This window comes from Astyanax mexicanus, chromosome 21, assembly GCF_023375975.1.
Source record: "Astyanax mexicanus isolate ESR-SI-001 chromosome 21, AstMex3_surface, whole genome shotgun sequence".
In the NCBI taxonomy this organism is placed as follows: domain Eukaryota; kingdom Metazoa; phylum Chordata; class Actinopteri; order Characiformes; family Acestrorhamphidae; genus Astyanax; species Astyanax mexicanus.
The window spans coordinates 10476465-10499147 of NC_064428.1; the positions used below are offsets into that span (position 1 = coordinate 10476465).

Sequence of the window (22683 nt, forward strand, 5' to 3'; positions counted from 1 at the left end):
GGGCTGGGGGAGGTGAAGGAGGCGACGGCGACGAGCTGAGGACCTCATTCCGGTTTGCGGAGGCAAAATCCGGCTGAGAAGGAAGGGGGGAAACCCGCTTGCCTCGGCCGCGCTGGCGCTCCCAGGCCCCTCCCGGAGCGGGGGTGAAGATGACGACCGCCAGGTTCCGCCGGGGGTTGAGACGGCCGCAAAGGAGGCATCGCGGGATTCCTCCAGCCTCGTCTTCTGCCGGTGGAGCTCCGACTGTCGGTCGTAGTGATGTGTCGTTCTCGAACGATCCGGCTCTAAGAGTCGGCTCTTTGAAGTGAACGATTGGAACCGGCTCTACATTGGGAGCCGTTTTAGGATTCTCTTTGGGAGCCGTTTTTTTTCCTTCAGTATCTTGCTGTCTCTCCGCCTCCCTGTCGTTGCGCTTGTGCTCTGAAAGTGCCACAGAGCGGACAGTTTTTTTTTCCAACGTCGTTTTTTTTTTTGTACTTCGGTGCCTACTGCCTTTTTTATTATTATAAGTTATTATAAAAAATAAAAAATAAAAATTTTATTAATAAAGCATTGTTATGCAGCACGTTTACTCATCACAAGTGCTTAAAAATGCCAATAATGAAACAAAATGTTATAAAATTAGGTTTAATCTATTAATTAATTAATAATGTAAAAATATATATGGGGAGCCGTCTGGGAGCAAAAAAAGAGCCGGCTCTCCACAGTAAGAAGAGCCATTAGAGCCGCATCTCAAAATAGAGCCGAAAATCCCATCACTAGTCGGTCGAGCAGGCGCTGGATCTGCCGATCCAGACAGGGGAGCTCCTCGCTGAGGTCCTCCGCTGACGCCATTACCTCGAAGTAAGCACAAACACACAAAAACAGTGGCAAAAAATTGAGTAATAACACGAAATTATTAGCTACCTGAGGGATTTTATAGGTTTAGGAAGGTTATAAAGACGGTTAAGAGTTAATAAATAGTATAAAACGTAAAGAAATAACAAAAACAGAGACCAGCAACACAGACGTGCTAAACAAACAGCGTGTAGGTACGTAAACCGGAAGTTGCGTCACTCACCGCGTAATCAGTAATCAGGGGTAATATAATATAAATATAAGTAAATATAAACAATAGTAAAAGGAAAAACCTAAATTTTCCATAGAGACAAATGTAGGACACTCACGTCAAACTCACTGAATATGAAAATTAAATAAAAGAAACTAAGAAAATAAAGTTTTTAAGAGATAAAATACTAGCACTACAGCACTAGCACTATAAAACTGGGTACATACAGTGGCATGAAAAAGTATTTGCCCCTACAGATTTATTTTGTTTTTGCTTTTTTGTCATACTGATATTTTTCAGATTATTAAACAAACTTTAATATCAGACAAAGATAACCTGAGTAAATATAAAAATCACTTTATAATGGATAATTGTATTTTACTAAAGGAAAACAAAACTATCCAAATCAATCCAGCCCTGTGTGAAAATTATTTGTTTCCTAAATCTAATAACTCTTGGCGGCAACAACTATATTCTTGCTTTAATGATGACTGGTAACTAGTCTTTTAGGGCTGGTCCGAATAGCGTTTTTTGAGCTCCTGATTGGTTTCGAACATTTGTTTTTAAAAAAGACTGATTAAAAACAAATTAAAGTAAATAGAAATGCAACTTACGGCCCCCTTAATCCACTGCAAAATGTTCCACGGACCCCCGGCCCCGAAAAAAAAAGATTTCCCACCCCTTTCGGGTCGGGCTCAAGGCTCAAGAAAATGGTCTGTGATAGGCGTCTGTTTTTTTTAATTCACCCTGTTCTTATTTCTCATTAAATATCTACTAGAGACAGATTATATCTGTACAGTATAATTTATTTCACTTCAGCCCTGAATGGAGTGCATTATGTCTCCTGTGCTCTGACCGATGAGACGTTTTCACCCCAGATTTTTTCTAGTTTTCACCCCGGAATTTCTGCTGCCCCACACCACGGCTTATGCTCTGTGTACACAGGCCAGGAGTGCCGCTGCTTCGCGGCTTCTCCACTGCGCAGGCCGGCCCAGTAAATTGCTGTTTTTGTGTTTTCGCACTTAGGCTATTTCCTTAAAAATAAAAAGCAAAAAAAAACATTTGTTCAGAAAGTATTTTATATTCTTAAACATAGTTAATTATATTACAGTACCAGACAGTCATTGTAAATTATGTTACTGTTCTTCGTCTATTTCGGTTTAATGATTGTGCAGTACATAGCAGTATTACTGATTTTGTATTTTTGCACTTGGGCTATAAGCTCAATATAAAATTGTTTGTTTGTTTGTTTACAAATTATTTTATATTCTTAAACCATGTTAAATTATATTAGATTAGAGGAAATTAATTCAGACATCATTCTTGTAGGCTAGGCTTTTTGTAACTGATTATCTCCTACTGTTTCCACATTACCCCTTACATTTTATTATATAAAAGTTATATAAAAGTTTTTATCATGTATAATAGAGGACTGATTTTTTAAACCCACTCCTGATCGCTCCCGCATGTTTTTGTCCCGTTACCGCTCCTGCAAAAAAACGCTTCTTTTAATCCCGCACCCGCATTTTTGCCGCTCCCGCCCTGCGGTCCTAATAGGAATTGTGCTTCAAATTTACTTATATATTTATTAAAACAGCAATTCAGCGCTGAATAGAGCTGTCACGTTTCCTACCACAGTCCAAACACATGCCGTCAGGTGAATTGGAGATGCTGAAAATCTCCCATCGGTGTTTGTGTGTGTGTGTGTCGGTCCATCCTCCGCTTTTTTCTTTAGGGTTTTTTGTTGCTTGCATGAGAATCATTGCGTGATTGTTACAATTTTCTTAACTATTTATTAATTTGCTCCCGCATCATCTGGATTGATTAAACTCCCGCTCCCGCCAAAAACAATTCAGTTCTGTCCCGCACCGCAAGATATTCTGACGGGACCCGCGAGAACAGAAGTGTGATGTTAGAGTGAGGTGGAACTCTGGAAAGAAAAAAAAAATCGAATATCCGAATACCAAAATTAAAAAGCGAATACCTACTCAATGAGCTAATATCCGAATACCCGAATATTCGGGTCCAGCCCTAACATCTTTCACATCTCTGTGGAGGAATTTTGTTCCACTGTTCTTTACAGAAATGTTTTAATTCAGACACATTTTTCAGCAGAAACGTCCTGTTTAAGACATACTTCCATACTTCCCAAGATCTGGCAGCCATGCTCCCTTATTCTGATAACATAGCAAACAGTCAAGCAGTGTTGTGCCAGTTCATTTTACTTTTTTCGTGAGATATTCAAATGAATACTTTTTTTCACACTACAAGCTAGAAATCACTATACGTTCTTTGAAACTGCTCATTGTAGATATTTGCTCATGGCACTGCAATTGTGGGATTCTGTCTGTCTCCGTGCATCACTTCCACTAGCCTTTTTTTTTATTGCAGCGCTTTCTCTAACTCTCTCACTCGTCATTGGTCTCTCTCTCTCTCTCTCTCTCTCTCTCTCTCTGTATCTCTCTCTCTTTCTTTCTCTCTCTCTCTCTCTGTATCTCTCTTTATCTCTCTCTCGCCCTTGCGCTCCAGCCCTACGCGCTCCAGCCCTCCAGTCCTCCGCGATTCATCACGGGTAACGTTGTGCGGAAGCCAGTATGTTATTAACTAACCAGCGTTCATTTACAGTGATGTCTGCCGTTCATGACACATAATGTGAATTAATTCACGTTCAAGTTCTTTATAAAAAAATGTGTTGCGTTCAGTTCAACGTTCACGAAAAAAATGAGCGTGTTCAATGAACGTGTTCTTTTGAACAACACTGCAGTCAAGATTGAGAAGTGAAGAGCAGCAAGTGTTCATTTTAGGCTGCATTATAGCATTTTTCGATATTTAGGTTAACGGTGTGTTGAAAGGCTGCATAGTAGTTTGAATAGCCTCTATGCTGTGGTTCAACATGTTTTAAAAAGCACTCAAACAAGAGAAATAACAGATTTTATTTAAGCATGACTAAAGTAAGTGTAAAAAGTATAAAAGTAATATTAGCAAAAGGTATGCCCACACTGAATAAGAGTAAAACATTGTTAAATGCATTTAAGACAGTTGCATTGCATTAATTCATAAAGCAGCCCTGTTTGTAGCCTGATACAAATACGTTATAGCCAGTGTTCTCAAGTCTCACCTTTTGAGCGTGTAACACACGCACCTCAGCGAGTTCACACGCTCACATGCCACACATGGTATTTCTCACTCTTGCCAATCCATCGGCTGCATATTATAATGTACATACCTGTCAAGTCTCCCGTTTTGGCCGGGAAACTACCGTATTTTACTCCTTTTTCCCGCCCTCCTCCTGTATTAGTATTTTCCCGTAAATTTCCCGTATTATATTAAAATTGAAAAAACTTTATTATTGATGTGACTGACCGCTGTGTTTCTTAACCAATCGGGGTGCCGGTTCAAGGAGAAAGTCCCGCCTTTCAGAAGAAACAGCCAATTAGCTTGCTGGTTTTGCGGAGCGCGGCTGAGGGTCAGTGTGGGTCAGCAGTAGTTGGAGCAGCTGACATTAAATCATATCTGGATATATGGTGATTTTTCTAAAAGAAAGGTACCGGAGCAAACCATGTAAACTGTGATGAGATTGTTTCTGATAGCTGGTTAAAAAGACTCGTCTCTGAATCAAAACACACAAATCAAACCCACTGTGTGGTTAATAAATTACAGCTTGTGAATTGTTAACTTTGGAATGAGTTAGATAGATGGTCAGGGTTTGAAAAAAATCTCTATATATATAATGTTCAACCTGCCCTGATGTACCAGATCAGCCAATAACTATTTCATTTTTAAACTGTTTATTAATTTATGATTACAGGATTTATTGTAAGCTATAATGAACGAAAATTAATTTAGCTAACTAGTTATCTAGAAGATGTTGTGGACAGCCAGAATTTAGTACAGTACTTAATCTTAATGTTTGTTGTTTAAAGCAATTTCTTAACCTCTTAACACGCCCTGGCCCGCCGGCCAGAAAAATATGATATTTAATATCTGGCTGTGTTTATGAATAGTTATAGGTTCAATATAGACACCCAATATACCATTTTAAAGCTTAGAATATCTGCTTTTCAGTTATATAGCCTATTTAGCGGTATCTCCTTTCAGAAAATAAACATTTAGGGCGAAATATGCCTTGGTTATGAAAATATTAAATCATAATTTTCATATTTCCGTTTATCGACGTCCATATTTGATCGAATGCGGACATGTTATACACCATTCGAACCGTCTGGCTCTCCGGATTCCGAAACTGTGCTTTTAGTGTAGGATGTACGGTCCCTGAATTAGAGCTGAAAGAGCGCGTTGCAGCGCGTGTTCAGAGTTGAAAAATGCACAGGTTTGGTCCTGTAGTTACCTACAGTCACTCCCCCCACCCCCCCGACACCCATCAGCGCGTCCCCCACTCTCTTACCTTCAAAACGAGTCCACACTCAAGAAAATCCATCAATCCAGTCTCCTATAATCCACAGTTATATCCACCCCGCGCGAGGAATAATGTGAGACGGAATCTTAAATTTAATTCCGAATTAAAAGCATTTTATTCGACGCTGCGCCGATTCTGGCCCACAGCCAGACAGGGCGGAGCCTACTGGACATGACGGTATGAGAATGAGGTCTCTCAGCCAATCAGGTGGCGAGCTCGGCCAGCTGAAAGGCTAAGGAAGAGAGATGCTTGGCCACAGATACTGAGTCTAATAGACTTTCCACTCAGCAGAACAACCGCTCTTAAAACGACACTGCGGATTTCTGTTTGTATATGAGTAGACCACACAAAAACCCAGAGGTTACTGCAAAATGAGTTATAAAAGTGGTAGTTTTTATTCTTATAAAGTTTCCAGTCCTTTGGAGAAAGAAAAGACCATTACTGGTTCAAATCACTATAACTTCTAACCAGTAATAGGTAGCAGTTTAAAATTTTATATGATGATTGTAAACACATTATAGTAAAATATAGAGCTGTCAAAACCCTTGTTCCATATAAATAGTTCATTTTATGTGTCTGAAAATAAAAAAAAAATAATAGAAAATCTGAAAAGCGCCTAAAAATTTTCCTGTTTTTTTACCATATTTTGGCCATTACATGTTCAATTGAATAATTAAAATGCCTTAAATGAATTGTGTAAAGGCTTCTAAGTAATATTAATTCATAGAATTGACTCTAAATAATTTAATATTGGAGTGATAAGCCTTCAAATGTGAGTATGTAATTTCAGGCGGAAAATGGTAAAAATAGGCTTGGAGCTTCACTGCCCTAAAATTGGGTTTTCCAGCAGATCCATCTAATCAGCTTATAAACAATAAACTTTTTTTTTAATAGTTTAGGGTTAGTTTTAGGGTTTGTTAGTGTAATTTGGTGTAATTTATTATTTAAAAGGGGCAGAAGATATGGTTGAGCTGGAGAGAGAAAAAATGTGGAGAGGACTGAAATTAACTGAACTGATCAGGACTGGACTGAAGTATCATATAAAGACTTCATGTTAATATCTAGAAAAGATTTTATTTAGGCCTTATTATAAGAATTACATAGGTAGGAATATCCACAACACTTTAGTATCAACAAAGATAGACCTATTACATTCTGATAATCTAATTGTAGTTTGTAAAAGGTTCACAGGAGGTTATTTTAGATTTCTTGTGAACCTGTCTTAAAATGTAAGGGATACTGAACCTCGGTTGGGCTAGTGGGATGGCTCAAAGTGGGCGGCGGAAAATTTTCCTTGTTTTTAAATCCAAAACTTGACAGGTATGAATGTACTCTCATTGAGCCAATCAGAATATAGATCGCTCTGTTGTTAGGCAGACCTAGTCAAAGAGGGTGGAGTTTCAGTCAGGCGCGAAGAACTGTCCGATTCGAAAGTTCTGAAACACAAGTCGGTGAACAACTGAAGAAGAACTGTGCACCCCCCCCACCCTCCCACCCCCCGTTTAACAACTGAAGAACTGTGCGCACACCACACAAACTTTATTAGCAGAAAAACAGCTAAATAATGTAAAAAAAGATACGCCAGTAATTTAAACACGGTTTCCTTTACAAAACTAAATATTTTAATAAATAATTTAAGCCATAAGAGCCAGTATTAAAATCAGCCACAATTCCCTTCTTTCTCGCAGCTGGGAACAGCGAGTTAAAGTGACAGTATTTGAACACCCAGCGTGTTTCTTTGGTACCGTATGAGCCGGTGTTCTCTCAAATTGTCCTACCTTTTCAAACTGTGCTGCCATAATTTACATTTAACTGTAAAAATATAACAGAGGCACTATTTTAGGGCATGCACCCAGTGAAATCCCAGTAGATGTATGCTATTAGATTTGGATTGCAAAAGTGATTGTATGGCAAAGTTATGGCAAATAGAGCTTATTACAAACTGCTTTTGTATTTATTTATGATAATAATTGTAATTTTTAGTTTCCATTTACACATTTGTGCAATAACAGTGCATCCAGGTTGTTTAATGCACATAATGCCACCCTAAAACAGATTAATTATTAATAAAAAACACAAGAAGCAATTAAATTGTGTAGGTCAGCGCATGTGCAGTACCTTTGGGAAGCATATATTGATGGGTAGGACAATTCAACAGAACACCGATATACCACCCATCACTACACTAAACTTCTTATATTTAATATGTTGATGATAAATTATGCTTCTCTGTAACCCCACATACATAGTCAGTTGTGCTCCACTAATTATGACGGGCTGGTCTAAACCAAAAATGCCAGGGCCGATTTTTTGTCCCAGTCCAGCCCTGGTTTAAGATCATCCACAGCATCTCAATCAGACTTTAACTAGACCCTCCAAAATCTTCATTTAGTTTTTTTAATTAATTCAGAGGTGAACTTGTTTGTGTGCTTTGGATCATTGTCCTGCTGTAGAACCCAAGTACACCTGAGCTTGAGGTCCCTACGGAAAAGATGGCTGGATATTCTTCTTCAGGATTGTCTGGTAAACAGTGATGTTATCCTGTTATTATTTGTATTAACCCTCAGTTCTACAGTGTTACGGTTCTGTACAGACGCTTGCAGTGCTGCCTCTGTCCTGAAGATGTCACCATTACCCAGATTTAGAATTGCATACATCAGAGTAAAGACCATGGAAATATTTACACATTAACTATATGGCACTTAATCATAACATACATCACATATATTTTTTTTAATTATTCAGCACTAAATACTGAATGTATATTAGTCATGTATATAATAAATACTACTAGAAGTGATATAAAAATAAATAAATTAATATATAATATAAAGCTTTAGCTGAAATGTTAAATAACATTAAAGGGCAGGATATATACAGAGACAAAAAAAATGAATAGAAACATACACACTAAACTTACAGTCAGTAATTTACAAAATATAGAAATGATATAGCAGTCTGTAATGTAAGGGTAAAAAGTAAGGTTTAAACTGTATAATATGTAATATGAGTCAGTGTGTCATATAATACTGTAATACTGAGTATGTAGTATAAATGATTATTGTGTTTATAATAATTCAATAATAATAATTCTGATTTATTGACATTATAAATTTATTGAAACACTTATTTTGTTAAGTTTGGACAAAAGAAGAAATTGGGTTTTAGTGAATACAGAAAAGGATGTATATTAATAAATGAAAGTTGAGAAGAACATGAAATATCTTGTGGTTATACCGTCTACATAAAAGTTAATGAAGACATATTTCTTTAATTATTTTAAGCCTTCATTCACCCCCATGCTTAACAAACAGAAGTTATTTTCATGAAACTCTGCATCCTTTCCCCACAAGTACAGTACAGGCCAAAAGTTTGGACACACCTTCTCTTTTTAAATGCGTTTTTTTTATTATCATGATTATTTACATTGTAGATTCTCACTGAAGCATCAAAACTATGAATGAACACGTGGAGTTTTATGTACTTAATAAAAAAAGGTGAAATAACTGAAATAACTATTTCTTCAAAATAGCCACCCTTTGCTCTGATTACTGCTTTGCACACTCTTGGCATCATTCTCTCAATGAGCTTCAAGAGGTGGCCACCTGAAATGATTTTCCAACAGTCTTGAAGGAAGGAGTTCCCAGAGGTGTTTAGCACTTGTTGCTCCTTTGTCTTCACTCTGTGGTCCAGCTCACCCCAAACCATCTGGATTGGGTTCAGGTCCGGTGACTGTGGAGGTCAGGTCATTTTTTGTTAAGTACATAAAACTCCACATGTGTTCATTCATAGTTTTGATGCCTTCAGTGAGTGTAAGAATATGGAGGAGTTTTGCCTTATTATGTTCATTGTTCATTGGATTAAAAGGTTAATCTGTGTGTTACTAATCAGCATTTTAACTTAATCAGTATGTTATTCAAGCATTTAGCATGATTCATGATGATTCAAATTGTGACTTAGAATGTACGTACATTGTGTCCTTGTGCCTAAAGCACAAGGCCGGTTTTCTCCAAGATAGCGTGGTTTATGCCACAGGTGTCTGGAGATACGCCTCACTCTGATCCTAAATCCTGGTCCAAATCAAAACCCTGAACCAAATTCTTACCTTGACCTTAACCTCAGTTCAAATGCTGGTAAAAATCCTAACCTTGATCTAATCTTTAACCTTAGCTAGATAGCTAATCCTAAACTCTGGTTTGTTTGCATTCTGAAACACTTCTGTGGACGGTTCAGACTTTCAGATCAATGACAGAAAATTGAATCAGGCATTTGTCACCCATTAAACAATAAAAGAAGAACAAGAGGTGTTGTGTGTAAATCCAACTCTGCTTTGCAGGCAGATGCGTCACTTAGCAGTATGGGTCAGAATATGCTTGTGATTCTGGATCTACTGTAACTGTAGATTAACCCTTATTTATAAACAGAAATAAAAGGAATCCCAGGGGAATCTTTTACATTCGTTCTGCTGAAGGATAAACCAGCATTCGAGGAGAGACAGATTCAGAATTCAGCTCAACACCTGAAGAAATGACAGCTCGCTGACCGTACAACATTCTACAAACCAATTAATGTCCAGTATAGCGAGACTTTACCCACATAGGTGAAGACAACAGGATGTAGTAAAGTCAAGTTTTAACAAATCTGGAGATATATAGAGATATGACAGATCTTATGATAGAACCCTAATAAATCATGGTACTTTTATTGTCCGTATTTAAGTACATCTAAATGTAAATCTTTTTCTTCTTTTACTCCAGTGGAGGTCTAAAGGGAGGAGTTTAACTGGAGCAGGGGCGTAGCAGCAAATTCTTGGCCCTGTACACTCTCAATGTCAGTGGGCCCCTATCCATGCCAGTACACAAAGAACTGGAACAAATCAGGATTTTCATGGGCCCCTCTCTCTACTTGGGCCCTAGGTACTTAGGTCCACTTTTCCCCCCACTACCACACCCATGAACTGGAGTAATATGTGATGTTGTGTATCTGTACTGTAACTGCAGTACAGGGTGTGTGTAGTTCCTCCAGCACTGTGAGCTGCTGAGTGTAGATCTCTGGATCTAGGCAGCACTACAGTACTGACTATAGTACTGTACAGTATCTACAGACTAGAGGAGGGTTTAGACTCTGGAGTCTAGTCTCACTCGCTGGAGAAACTTTCTGAGTGAACAGTTAAGAGCTTCTGTAAGAGTGATAAACGCTATAAATGTAAATCTATAAATAAAGCCCTGTTTTCACAGTCAGACTGATAACAGTTCCAGTATTTCCACTGTTCTACAGACTGAACTCGCTCTGTAATCCTGATACATCACTTCTGTACACTAAGAACTCGCGTTATTTACACTCTATTTTATATAAAGCTAAGAAGGAGAGGAACTCCAGGCTGTAAAAGCTGTTTAATCTGTAGTTTATAAACTCTAAACTCACCTTCTGACTCCTGCTGCAGAGCTGAGGCAGATTCTACAGGGAACACCCCCTTCCTGAAGGTGTGGCTCCTCAGGCAGGTTTACCGTAATGAACAGATTATAAACGCCCTAGAATAATTCCCTGCTGAAAGAACTGCATCACTGGATTCTGCTTTATACTGTATAAATTTTTATGATTTATGATGGTCTGAATGAATATCAGCAATACTTACACTGTTCTGTTATGGTTTGTTTTATTCAGAGAAACAGCCCATATGGAAAAGAAATGTATGTCGTGGTGTCAAAAAAAATCGAATTGATAATGAGTATTTAAATGTGAATAAAAAAATCTGTGTTAGAAACACTTAGATTTGTATAATAAATATTTGAATTAACACAACCATATTCTATGACTAAATCATGTATAAAATCATGAATACAATTTTAATATGATGGTAGCTCCTTGTTTTAACTGCCTGATTTAACGTGTTAATGTTGACAGCCCTAATAAAAATGTATTTATAAAATATATTTTTAAAAAGTATGAAATGGCCAAAATATTAGGCTTATTTAATATATAATTGTTTGAATACATTTTGCAATTTAGGAATATATTTAAAATGTATTTCACATATAAAGGTTTACATACATTTCTATTCCATGTGTGTTAAATGTAAAAAAAACTGTATTTCTTTCCCATATATAATATAAATATATAGATCTGTCACAATAATTACATTATCAGATTATTGTACAATATACAGGCATAAACTCAGTAATTGTTGCTAACTGCAGAACTGCTAACTGTGTTTAGATAAAAAGGAAATTCCATTATAATGAAAGAGGCAGAAGGTTAACTCCGTTTTAAAACAGCAGTTTGATTTTTCTGAAACTGGAGAATTATTTTATTTTTAAGTGTTGCTATTTTAATCAGCTTCTATTTTATTCTTGAGGTTTAATTTAATTTAATTTTTGATGTTTTGGCGCCATCTACTGAATAAAACATGTCACAACATCCAGCATAGGAAATGATATGATACCAAACAAACAAATTAATAAACGATTATAAATATAGTGACTCGTTTATTTGCATTTATTTAATATATTTTAACAAAATAATAATAAGAATACAAAGTAAAATGATAAAATGATAACTAATTCATCATTTAATATATAACGGTAATAATAAAATAATTAACAAATAATATTCATAAACATTAATAATTAATTATTGAATATATAATGTCAGTAATAATATTAAAAACAAAGAATGATTGTCATTGTTTGTATTAATTTAATATTAATATTTTTTGTATTTATTTACTACTTTGTAAGTAATACAAATTGTAATAATAATAATAATAATAAGAAGAAGAAGAAGAAGAAGAAGAAGGAGAAAAATAAATTATTATTAATAGTTAATTATTATTATTATTTTCATTAATATTGCTTACTGTTAGTCATATTAGATCATTTTGTTGTTAAGGTTTCATTTGTTTTTATTAATAAAATGTAAGTCAGTAAAATCATAATTATGATTAAAATGTTTATTTTCAGGTTGTAAGTCAGTGAGAGTGAAGCAGATGGAGTGTAATAATTAATAATATATTAATAATAATTAATAGAGAAACTCTGAGCTGCTAAAAAAATCTGAGTGACAGACTCTCGAACCAATGAGAGCACTGCGTGGGCGGGGCTGTTTCACCGTGACCTGAGCTCTGATTGGTCAGTGTTACAGCGCGAGCTTTCTCCTGGGTTAGAGGAGGGTTAGCTGGAGGTCCTCCGTTATGATGTGAAATTTACAGGGTTTAATTTCCACATTCTGAGCATTATTTCCAGCGTGTAGATCAGGTTTATTTACAGTATCAGTAAGATATCAGTGCAGTATGAGTGTTATTCTCAGTTCTGAGCTCCGTGTGAGGGATATAAAGGAGTTGGACTGAAAGCTGAGGACTTTTCTCTGAGCTGAACGTTACTGGAGCTGAACTGAGGAGCTGCTTCACGGGTTAAATTCTCTCTTTAAAAGGTGAGGAACCGGATACTTTCAGGAGCGGAGCTGCAGAGTGAGTTAGACTGAGTCTAAACTCATATCTAGCTGTATCTGTGGGTCAGTCTGAGGGGGAAAGGGGTTAGCGTTAGCTAGGGTACAGTTAGCTGCTCCGCTGAGGCGAATTTTATCCTTTTCCCGCGCTTTTCAGCTCCAGCGCGAGACCCTCCTTTTACCGCGCTTTTCAGCTTCAGCGCGAGACCCGCCCCCCTATAGAGCGCGCTCTGCTCTCAGCAGTGCAGGTTAGCAGCCACAGCTAATCACACACAGCACTAAACACTGCTTTAAACACTATGGAGCAGTTTCACACGCTGGGATTAAGCAGAGTCTCGGACTAAACAGTTTTTAGAATAGAGATTTTCCTCTTGGACTTAATCTCTGGCCGGGATCCCTGGTTTAATTAAAAGCACAATAAAATGTGTACATTTTAAACTTTATTTTATTTAGTAGTCTTTCTAAAGGAAGAAAGTTTCTCACTAAAATCCACTAAAACTGTAATAGTAACCTATTATAAGTTATTATGATTAAGTTTGTCATTTATTAAACACGAATCAAGTGATGTATTTTGCATGAAGCATTATGCTACCATGCCTGTAGATTATTTATTAAGCTTTTGTATTTTCAGATTTTATCCTGTGTACATGTGTATCTTAGTAAAAAACTTTTAATAAATGTCATGTAACATTAATTCAGAATTCTCTCACTGAATAAAAAAATATTTAGCAGAAATTCAGCCCCACTTTTCAGTCTGGGTCTGAGTGTGGTGAGACAGCGATACAGGTCTGAGTTGAACCACCAGGAGTTAAATATAAGAAGTTACCATATAGAATAAATTACTCTTTTGGATATCACAGTGATGTTACGAGAACAGATAAATTATTATTAAAACTATTTGTCTATAACTGGATGTGCAGCAGTGAGTAAGTGAAGAATGCAGGGAGTGGGGAACTGTATGTCAGTTTAGGTTAAGATGCTGCTGCTTTAGTTACGGTAAAAAGTAATGTTATTTTTTGGAAAATATAAGTGTATAGTTATGTTCTTCAGCCCCACTATAAGGCACTGTTTCTTCTCCTTTAGCTCTGCTTTGGTTCCTTCTGCCACAGTGAACTGATGAACCATCTAAAATCAGGTAAACATATTTAAATTAAAGTTTACTTTTAAAGAACTTTTATTCTTGTTCTTCGATTTAAGAAGCTAAAGTTATTTTAACTGGTGTTTAAGAAGCAGAGTCACTGCTGTTCCATTTAAAGTGGAACAACGTTTCTTTAGAATGGAGTATTGTACATCCTTTTCTCATAATATAGAGTGTTTTTTTATACTCCTACACCTTATTTTTTTCTTACATGTTCATATAGAATCCCTTAGTAGTTATACATATCATTTTATTATTATTTTTTATTTTACACAGAGCAGTTATTATTATTTGGTTGGTGGGTAATAATTCTCAGCAGGGACACTGCTGGTAGTGTATGAGGTGTTAGTAAGTGTTGCACTGGTGGTAAGAATGGGTCAGATATAGTAGGGTTGAAGTTCAAGTTTTAGCTTTATTAAATGAACACTAATCTATTTTTTCCTTTTTAAACAATATCTGCTTAAAATGATGCATAGAAATTCACTAAATGTAGGTAAATATCTTTATTTTACTCTGCTGTGAGAGCTCAAAGGAGTATTAAATTACTGTTAAAACTTTTTAAATGCTAAATCGGTCAATTACAATCAAAATGCCTTTTTACAGTGGAATGAAAATAATGTTAAAAGAAGCATCTGTTTTTATAGTCACATGACCTGATCCAGCACACAGGGCACATCTCCCTCTAGTGACAACAAGTGTGGAAAAAATACTGTATACCAGAGTTCACTAACAGGTGGATCCAGATATTGTCCAAACCCGATCTGGTTACTTTCCAAGCTTTTACCAGTTTAGAGGCCCAGGAAACTCACAGCCCAATCACACATGCTGTAAATATCAGAGGTATCAGATTCTGCTCAGCCAGATGCAGATCGGTGCATTATGAAGAGCATTACTGCACACATGCGGTGATAAACAGCAGTTTGAAAGAAAAGTGAGTTAAAGGAGAGTTCATTTACATTGTGTGCTCTAAAAAGGGAAAAGTGGGAACTTAAGTAATTTATTAAAAATTGAGCAACTTGTCTGAGTTTATTCTCCCCAGGAGCATTAGTTCTCTTCTCTCACTGAACAACCGGACGTGAAGGAGAGATATTAAGAGGGAAAGAAAGAGAAAAGAGAGAGAACAGCTGATTGGCTGATTAAATGTACGAGTTTTATTCTAAATTATAAATATCTTAATTTATAAATTGGTAAAAACTGTTTAAATGTTAAAATAAGTTAAAAAATAAATAAGAAGAAATGTGTTGTAATATGTAATGTTTTATATCTATAACTTTATATCTATAAATGTCATTGGCAAAAAAATATGCAGTTAAAGTAATAATTATCTAAATTTGGATGCTGGAGGTTGAGTAAAAAGACAAAGCAGCTGTGAATCTAGTTAATGAAGTGTTAGCAGCACTATGGTTGCTGGAGAAAAAATCTGCCTCCTACATCAGTTAAATCACAGTGTGTAACAGGAGTGTTCAGGCTTCACTGCAACATTTACTGATGGCTGTGAGCAACACTGCTGCAGTGTGTAGCACTGTGACACAGGAAAACAATATAACTGTGACAGTACGTCCAACACAGCTACACATTTACATCTTCATCACCCTGTTTCAGAGATCAAACCGGGAGCAGAACAACACACAACTTCTAACCACAGCATTTAATCAGCCTGTTACTGCAGAATCAGAGCAGGATAAAGCTATAACTACATCTACTGGGGTGTTTTATCACTGCAGACCTGGCCCTGTACTCCAACACTGACAACAGGAAAGTGCTTGAGCCACACTACAAAATCCCCTCACTCTCACACTTCAGTACGAAGATCATGCCAGATCTTTATAAACAGGAAGAATCTGTGAGATGTGTGATCTGTTACCCCACTATTACTGAGGTATTTTATGTGAATAGGAATGGAGGGGAGGGTATAAAAACAGGACTAAGAGAAAACAGTTAAACTACAGATTGAGAAAAGGTTTTGAGAATGTAATTTTATAAGAAGTAAAGCAGTTGTTTCCTTTCTGAAGTGATGACTTAAATCCAGGGTTTCAGCTTCTTGTAACCAAAAATGAGTGTTTAGCTTTTTGTTACAGACTCTAAATATCCTCAAAATATTCAGTTCTTTATACTGCTTGTATGTTATTAAGCCTGACGTAGCAAAAAAGTAAAACCATATTTACTTTTATTATTTTAAACATTTTATTAAATTTGAAATAAAAAAGTTGTCAGTTATATCCTCCAGGTGCTATTATAAATGCTGCTGTGAATGCTAAAATTAAGAGCTAGCTGTTAGCTATTTGTTAATCCATTTTATAATCTAAACACTTGTTTTCTCTTGTAGTTATTTATTTTTTTAATATCAGTGTGATAATGGGCTACAGGTGAATTTGATTGGACCTTGTTCTATATGCTGTTGACTGTTGATGTTTAATGTGGGTAAAATGTGCTCCAACTGGTTTTAAACTGGTTGTCTCTTTTCTTAAGAAAAGAAAATGCAGCCAGTTCCTCATTCATTCCAGTGGGGTGTGTGTACAAATCTACAAAATGCTGTTTAAAACAATCCAACCTGGCTTATTAGGAAACCCAGCGCTGACTAAATCCTGAGAAAAACAGATTGAGTTATTTTAACTGATTTATATTAAATGTTTAATATTTTACATTTATTTATTCTGCTAATTATTCTGAATTGTTTGTCCGCTGACGTTTACCATAGATTTTGAGAAATTGACACAATTCCAACTCCAGATTGTTCTGTCTCATCAGGAGGGGCATCATGCATGTTTTTTGGTTTGATGTGTGGTTTCATAAAGCTGATTTCTAAATACTTAGCAAACAGCAAAGCAACCATCTGGTTTTGCTACTTATCAACAGCATTGCCATTTTCGTCAGCAAATGCAATTTTCTATAATTTTATTCACTAATTTGAATTTATTTTTATTTATTTAATTTATGTTAGTATATTACTATATAGTACTGATGGTTAAATAAGTAATATATGTTGTATTATTGTGAGAGATTGGCATTTTGAAATAGAGCTGATATGATTTGTGTGTGTCTAATATAGGAGTGGATATCCTGAAAAAAAATGTCGCTGAACTCTAACTGTGTACCCCTCTGAAGACTGATCTCAGGAACAGGTAACACTGCTGTAATTTATATCATTATCTATCACCTTCAGTACGACTTAGAATACTTAACTCAGTATTCAGTGCTGCTTTCATATTGTGAGAGACACAGTGTGTAAAAAGAGACAGATCTACATGTTCATCACTACAGAGTGTGAATATACTCTTTTCAGTCTTGTTTTGTTTAGAATTTAAACCTCCAATCAGAGACCACTCAGCAGTTAAACTGGTGTTCAGTAGTGTAACTACAGACCACACACCACCATTGATCCAACTACTGACTACAGTATAGATCAGACTAGACATCACTTACTACTGAACACAGACTACCTATCCTCTGCATTACTGAGATTTAGATCAAACCGGTTTTAGAGAGGCTGTTCAGTGATCCACACCCACAGTGATTTGATCTCACACTCAGTAATGCTGTAAACAGTTGATCACTGACATTCAGGAGGTGAAGATATCGTTTCTTTAATATCACACACAGTGTCCTGAAATATAAAGGTAAGGAATAACTACTGATTATTAATTTATACTGTGACTCTAATATTTACTGTATGAACTTTGTTCTTACTCAGTCATTTAGTTTTAATAGAGTGTTTTATTTGATTTGTTTATTTAATTATTTTTTAGAAAAAAATGCTGAGCATTGTTCGCTTTATCCGGAAAGTTATAGGAGAACCTGTGTTTTCTAATTTAAAAAGTATAAGACCCAGTGTACAAGACATAAAGTTTTTTTGCTGATGGTGTGTTTGTTGTTTTTGGCAGGGTGCTCTCATTCCTTGGATATGTTTCAAGTTCTGACTTGAAGGCTGTTTTAGGGTCTAAATATATGATTAGGTCACCTGATCATATGATGAATTATTGTGGATTATATCATAGACAAGTAGACAGATCAGCTGCTATGACTTTATCTGTGCTGTTGTATTTTAGTTTCTGAAAAACCTTGTTAAATTTTAGCATTTATTTACTGTTTTGTACATGCCTCAAATATAAACCACAAAGCAATGCAATTCAAACTACTGACCGAACAGCACTGCACATCCAACTACTGACCACACAGCACTGCAGATCAAACTACTGACCATACAGCACTGCATATCAAACTACTGACCACACAGCACTGCAGATCAAACTACTGACAGCAGCACTACAAATCAAACTACTGACCACACAGCATTACAGATCAAACTACTGACCACACAGAACTACAAATGAAACTACTGACCATACAGCACTGCAGATCAAACTACTGACCACACATAACTGCAGATCAAACTACTGACCGCACAGCACTGCAGATCAAACTACTGACCACACAGCACTGCAGATCAAACTACTGACAGCAGCACTACAAATCAAACTACTGACAGCAGCACTACAAATCAAACTACTGACCACACAACACTACAAATCAAACTACTGACCACACAGCACTGCAGATCAAACTACTGATCACACAGCACTACAGGTCAAACTACTGACCACACAGCACTGCATATCAAACTACTGACTACACAGCACTACAGATCAAACTAATGACCACACAGCACTACAGATCAAACTACTGACCACACAGCACTACAGATCAAACTAATGACCACACAGCACTGCAGATCAAACTACTGACCACATAGCACTGCAGATCAAACTACTGATCACACAGCACTACAGATGAAACTAATCACCACTGCAGATCAAACTAATGACCACACAGCACTGCAGATCAAACTACTAACCACATAGCACTGCAGATCAAACTACTGACCACACAGCACTGCAGATCAAACTACTGACCACACAGCACTGCAGATCAAACTACTGACCACACAGCACTGCAGATCAAACTACTGAACACACAGCACTGCAGAACAAACTACTAACCACACAGCACTGCAGATCAAACTACTGACCACACAGCACTGCAGATCAAACTACTGACCACACAGCACTGCAGATCAAACTACTGACCACACAGCACTGCACATCAAACTACTGACCACACAGCACTGCACATCAAACTACTGACCACACAGCACGGCAGATCAAACTACTGACCACACAGCACTGCAGATCAAACTAATGACCACACAGCACTGCAGATCAAACTAATGACCACACAGCACTGCAGATCAAACTACTGACCACACAGCACTGCATATCAAACTACTGACTACACAGCACTACAGATCAAATTAATGACCACACAGCACTGCAGATCAAACTACTGACCACACAGCACTGCAGATCAAACTACTGACCACACAGCACTACAGATCAAACTACTGACCACACAGCACTGCAGATCAAACTACTGACCACACAGCACTGCAGATCAAACTACTGACCACACAGCACTGCAGATCAAACTACTGACCACACAGCAATGCAGATCAAACTACTGACCACACAGCACTGCACATCAAACTACTGACCACACAGCACTGCACATCAAACTACTGACCACACAGCACTGCACATCAAACTACTGACCACACAGCACTACAGATCAAATTAATGACCACACAGCACTACAGATCAAACTACTGACCACACAGCACTACAGATGAAACTACTGACCACACAGCACTGCAGATGAAACTACTAACCACACAGCACTGCAGATCAAACTACTGACCACACAGCACTACAGATCAAACTACTGAACACACAGCACTGCAGATCAAACTACTGACCACACAGCACTGCAGATCAAACTACTGACCACACAGCACTGCAGATCAAACTACTGACCACACAGCACTGCAGATCAAACTACTGACCACACAGCACTACAGATCAAACTACTGACCACACAGCACTGCACATCAAACTACTGACCACACAGCACTGCAGATCAAACTACTGACCACACAGCACTGCACATCAAACTACTGACCACACAGCACTGCAGATCAAACTACTGACCACACAGCACTGCAGATCAAACTACTGACCACACAGCACTGCATATCAAACTACTGACCACACAGCACTACAGATCAAACTACTGACCACACAGCACTGCAGATCAAACTACTGAACACACAGCACTACAGATCAAACTACTGACCACACAGGACTGCAGATCAAACTACTGACCACACAGCACTGCAGATCAAACTACTGACCACACAGCACTGCAGATCAAACTACTGACCACACAGCACTGCACATCAAACTACTGACCACACAGCACTGCACATCAAACTACTGACCACACAGCACTGCACATCAAACTACTGACCACACAGCACTGCACATCAAACTACTGACCACACAGCACTGCACATCAAACTACTGACCACACAGCACTGCAGATCAAACTACTGACTACACAGCACTGCAGATCAAACTACTGACTACACAGCACTACAGATCAAACTACTGACCACACAGCACTACAGATCAAACTACTGACCACACAGCACTACAGATCAAACTACTGACCACACAGCACTGCACATCAAACTACTGACCACACAGCACTGCACATCAAACTACTGACCACACAGCACTGCAGATCGAACTACTGACCACACAGCACTGCAGATCGAACTACTGACCACACAGCACTGCATATCAAACTACTGACCACACAGCACTACAGGTCAAATTAATGACCACACAGCACTACAGATCAAACTACTGACCACACAGCACTACAGATGAAACTACTGACCACACAGCACTACAGATGAAACTACTGACCACACAGCACTGCAGATGAAACTACTAACCACACAGCACTGCAGATCAAACTACTGACCACACAGCAGTGCAGATCAAACTACTGACCACACAGCACTGCAGATCAAACTACTGAACACACAGCACTGCAGATCAAACTACTGAACACACAGCACTACAGATCAAACTACTGACCACACAGGACTGCAGATCAAACTACTGACCACACAGCACTGCAGATCAAACTACTGACCACACAGCACTGCAGATCAAACTACTGACCACACAGCACTGCACATCAAACTACTGACCACACAGCACTGCACATCAAACTACTGACCACACAGCACTGCACATCAAACTACTGACCACACAGCACTGCACATCAAACTACTGACCACACAGCACGGCAGATCAAACTACTGACCACACAGCACTGCAGATCAAACTAATGACCACACAGCACTGCAGATCAAACTAATGACCACACAGCACTGCAGATCAAACTACTGACTACACAGCACTACAGATCAAACTACTGACCACACAGCACTACAGATCAAACTACTGACCACACAGCACTGCAGATGAAACTACTAACCACACAGCACTGCAGATCAAACTACTGACCACACAGCACTGCAGATCGAACTACTGACCACACAGCACTGCAGATCGAACTACTGACCACACAGCACTGCAGATCGAACTACTGACCACACAGCACTGCAGATCGAACTACTGACCACACAGCACTGCAGAACAAACTACTGACCACACAGCACTGCAGATCAAACTACTGACCACACAGCACTGCAGATCAAACTACTGACCACACAGCACTGCAGATCAAACTACTGACCACACAGCACTACAGATCAAACTACTGACCACACAGCACTGCATATCAAACTACTGACCACACAGCACTGCATATCAGACTACTGACCACACAGCACTGCAGACTGGAATACAATCATTTTTTTACTGGAACCATAAAGAGATAAACTTTTCAGAAGCTGAAATGGAGCCAAAGAATTTGGACATTACACTGCAATCAGCATCAACACACACAGACACGCACACACACACACACAAACACACACACACACACACACACACACACACGATAGTAATGTTGTGCCTGAGTTGTTGTCTTCGTTTATTTTCGTTTTTAGTGAAACCCAGAACCATTTAATTTTTTTTTTTTTTAATCATGTTTAACTTATTATTAACTTAATCAGTTGTCATTTACACACTATTCACACATTATAGCACCACAACACACATTTAATATTATTGCTATCTTTTACACCTGATTCGGTATGACACCTAAATTAATAAGGGACCCAGTGAAAGTAAGCAGATTTTACACACTAATAATTCCATATTTACAGGATAAACATATAACGTAATATAAATGCTAACGCTGTATTAATAGTTGGGAATCTCTGATTTCCCCTGTTTAATTGTTTAAGTGATCTAGCTGCTGTAGAGCAGTTTCTGTAGAGCAGCATTCTCCTGTAGCTGTGTTAGCATTAGCAAGGCTGACCTAAAGTATCCAGTTAGCATCTGTCTGTGTGCGTGAAGTAAAAAAAAAAAGTTTATTAAGCGGCTAAAGTAACGTGCAGTAACGGGGTGTCGGAAATGGTAACGGCGTTATAGTGACAGTCAGAGTAATTAGTTAGATTACTTATTACTGAAAAAAGTAATAACAATAACAATAACAAATTCTACTTACTTAGTTACAGTCCACCACTGGCTATCATTACTGTTTTCACTGCATTTAATTATGGCCAGGCCCGTTGCAACAAGGCAAGCAAAGCAATCATTT

At 37.7% G+C, this 22683-nt stretch overlaps 1 protein-coding gene across 1 annotated transcript in view; it reads left to right on the forward strand.

Moving 5' to 3' along the window:
* The window catches only part of LOC103029360 (ribonuclease inhibitor-like), a 605885-nt gene that overhangs the window by 48189 nt on the left and 535013 nt on the right, over positions 1-22683 (forward strand). The window contains exon 1 of the mRNA XM_049470077.1: positions 17109-17168. The gene's annotated coding sequence lies outside the window, so the exon portion shown is untranslated. Of the gene's footprint in view, positions 17169-22683 lie in introns of the transcript that reaches the window.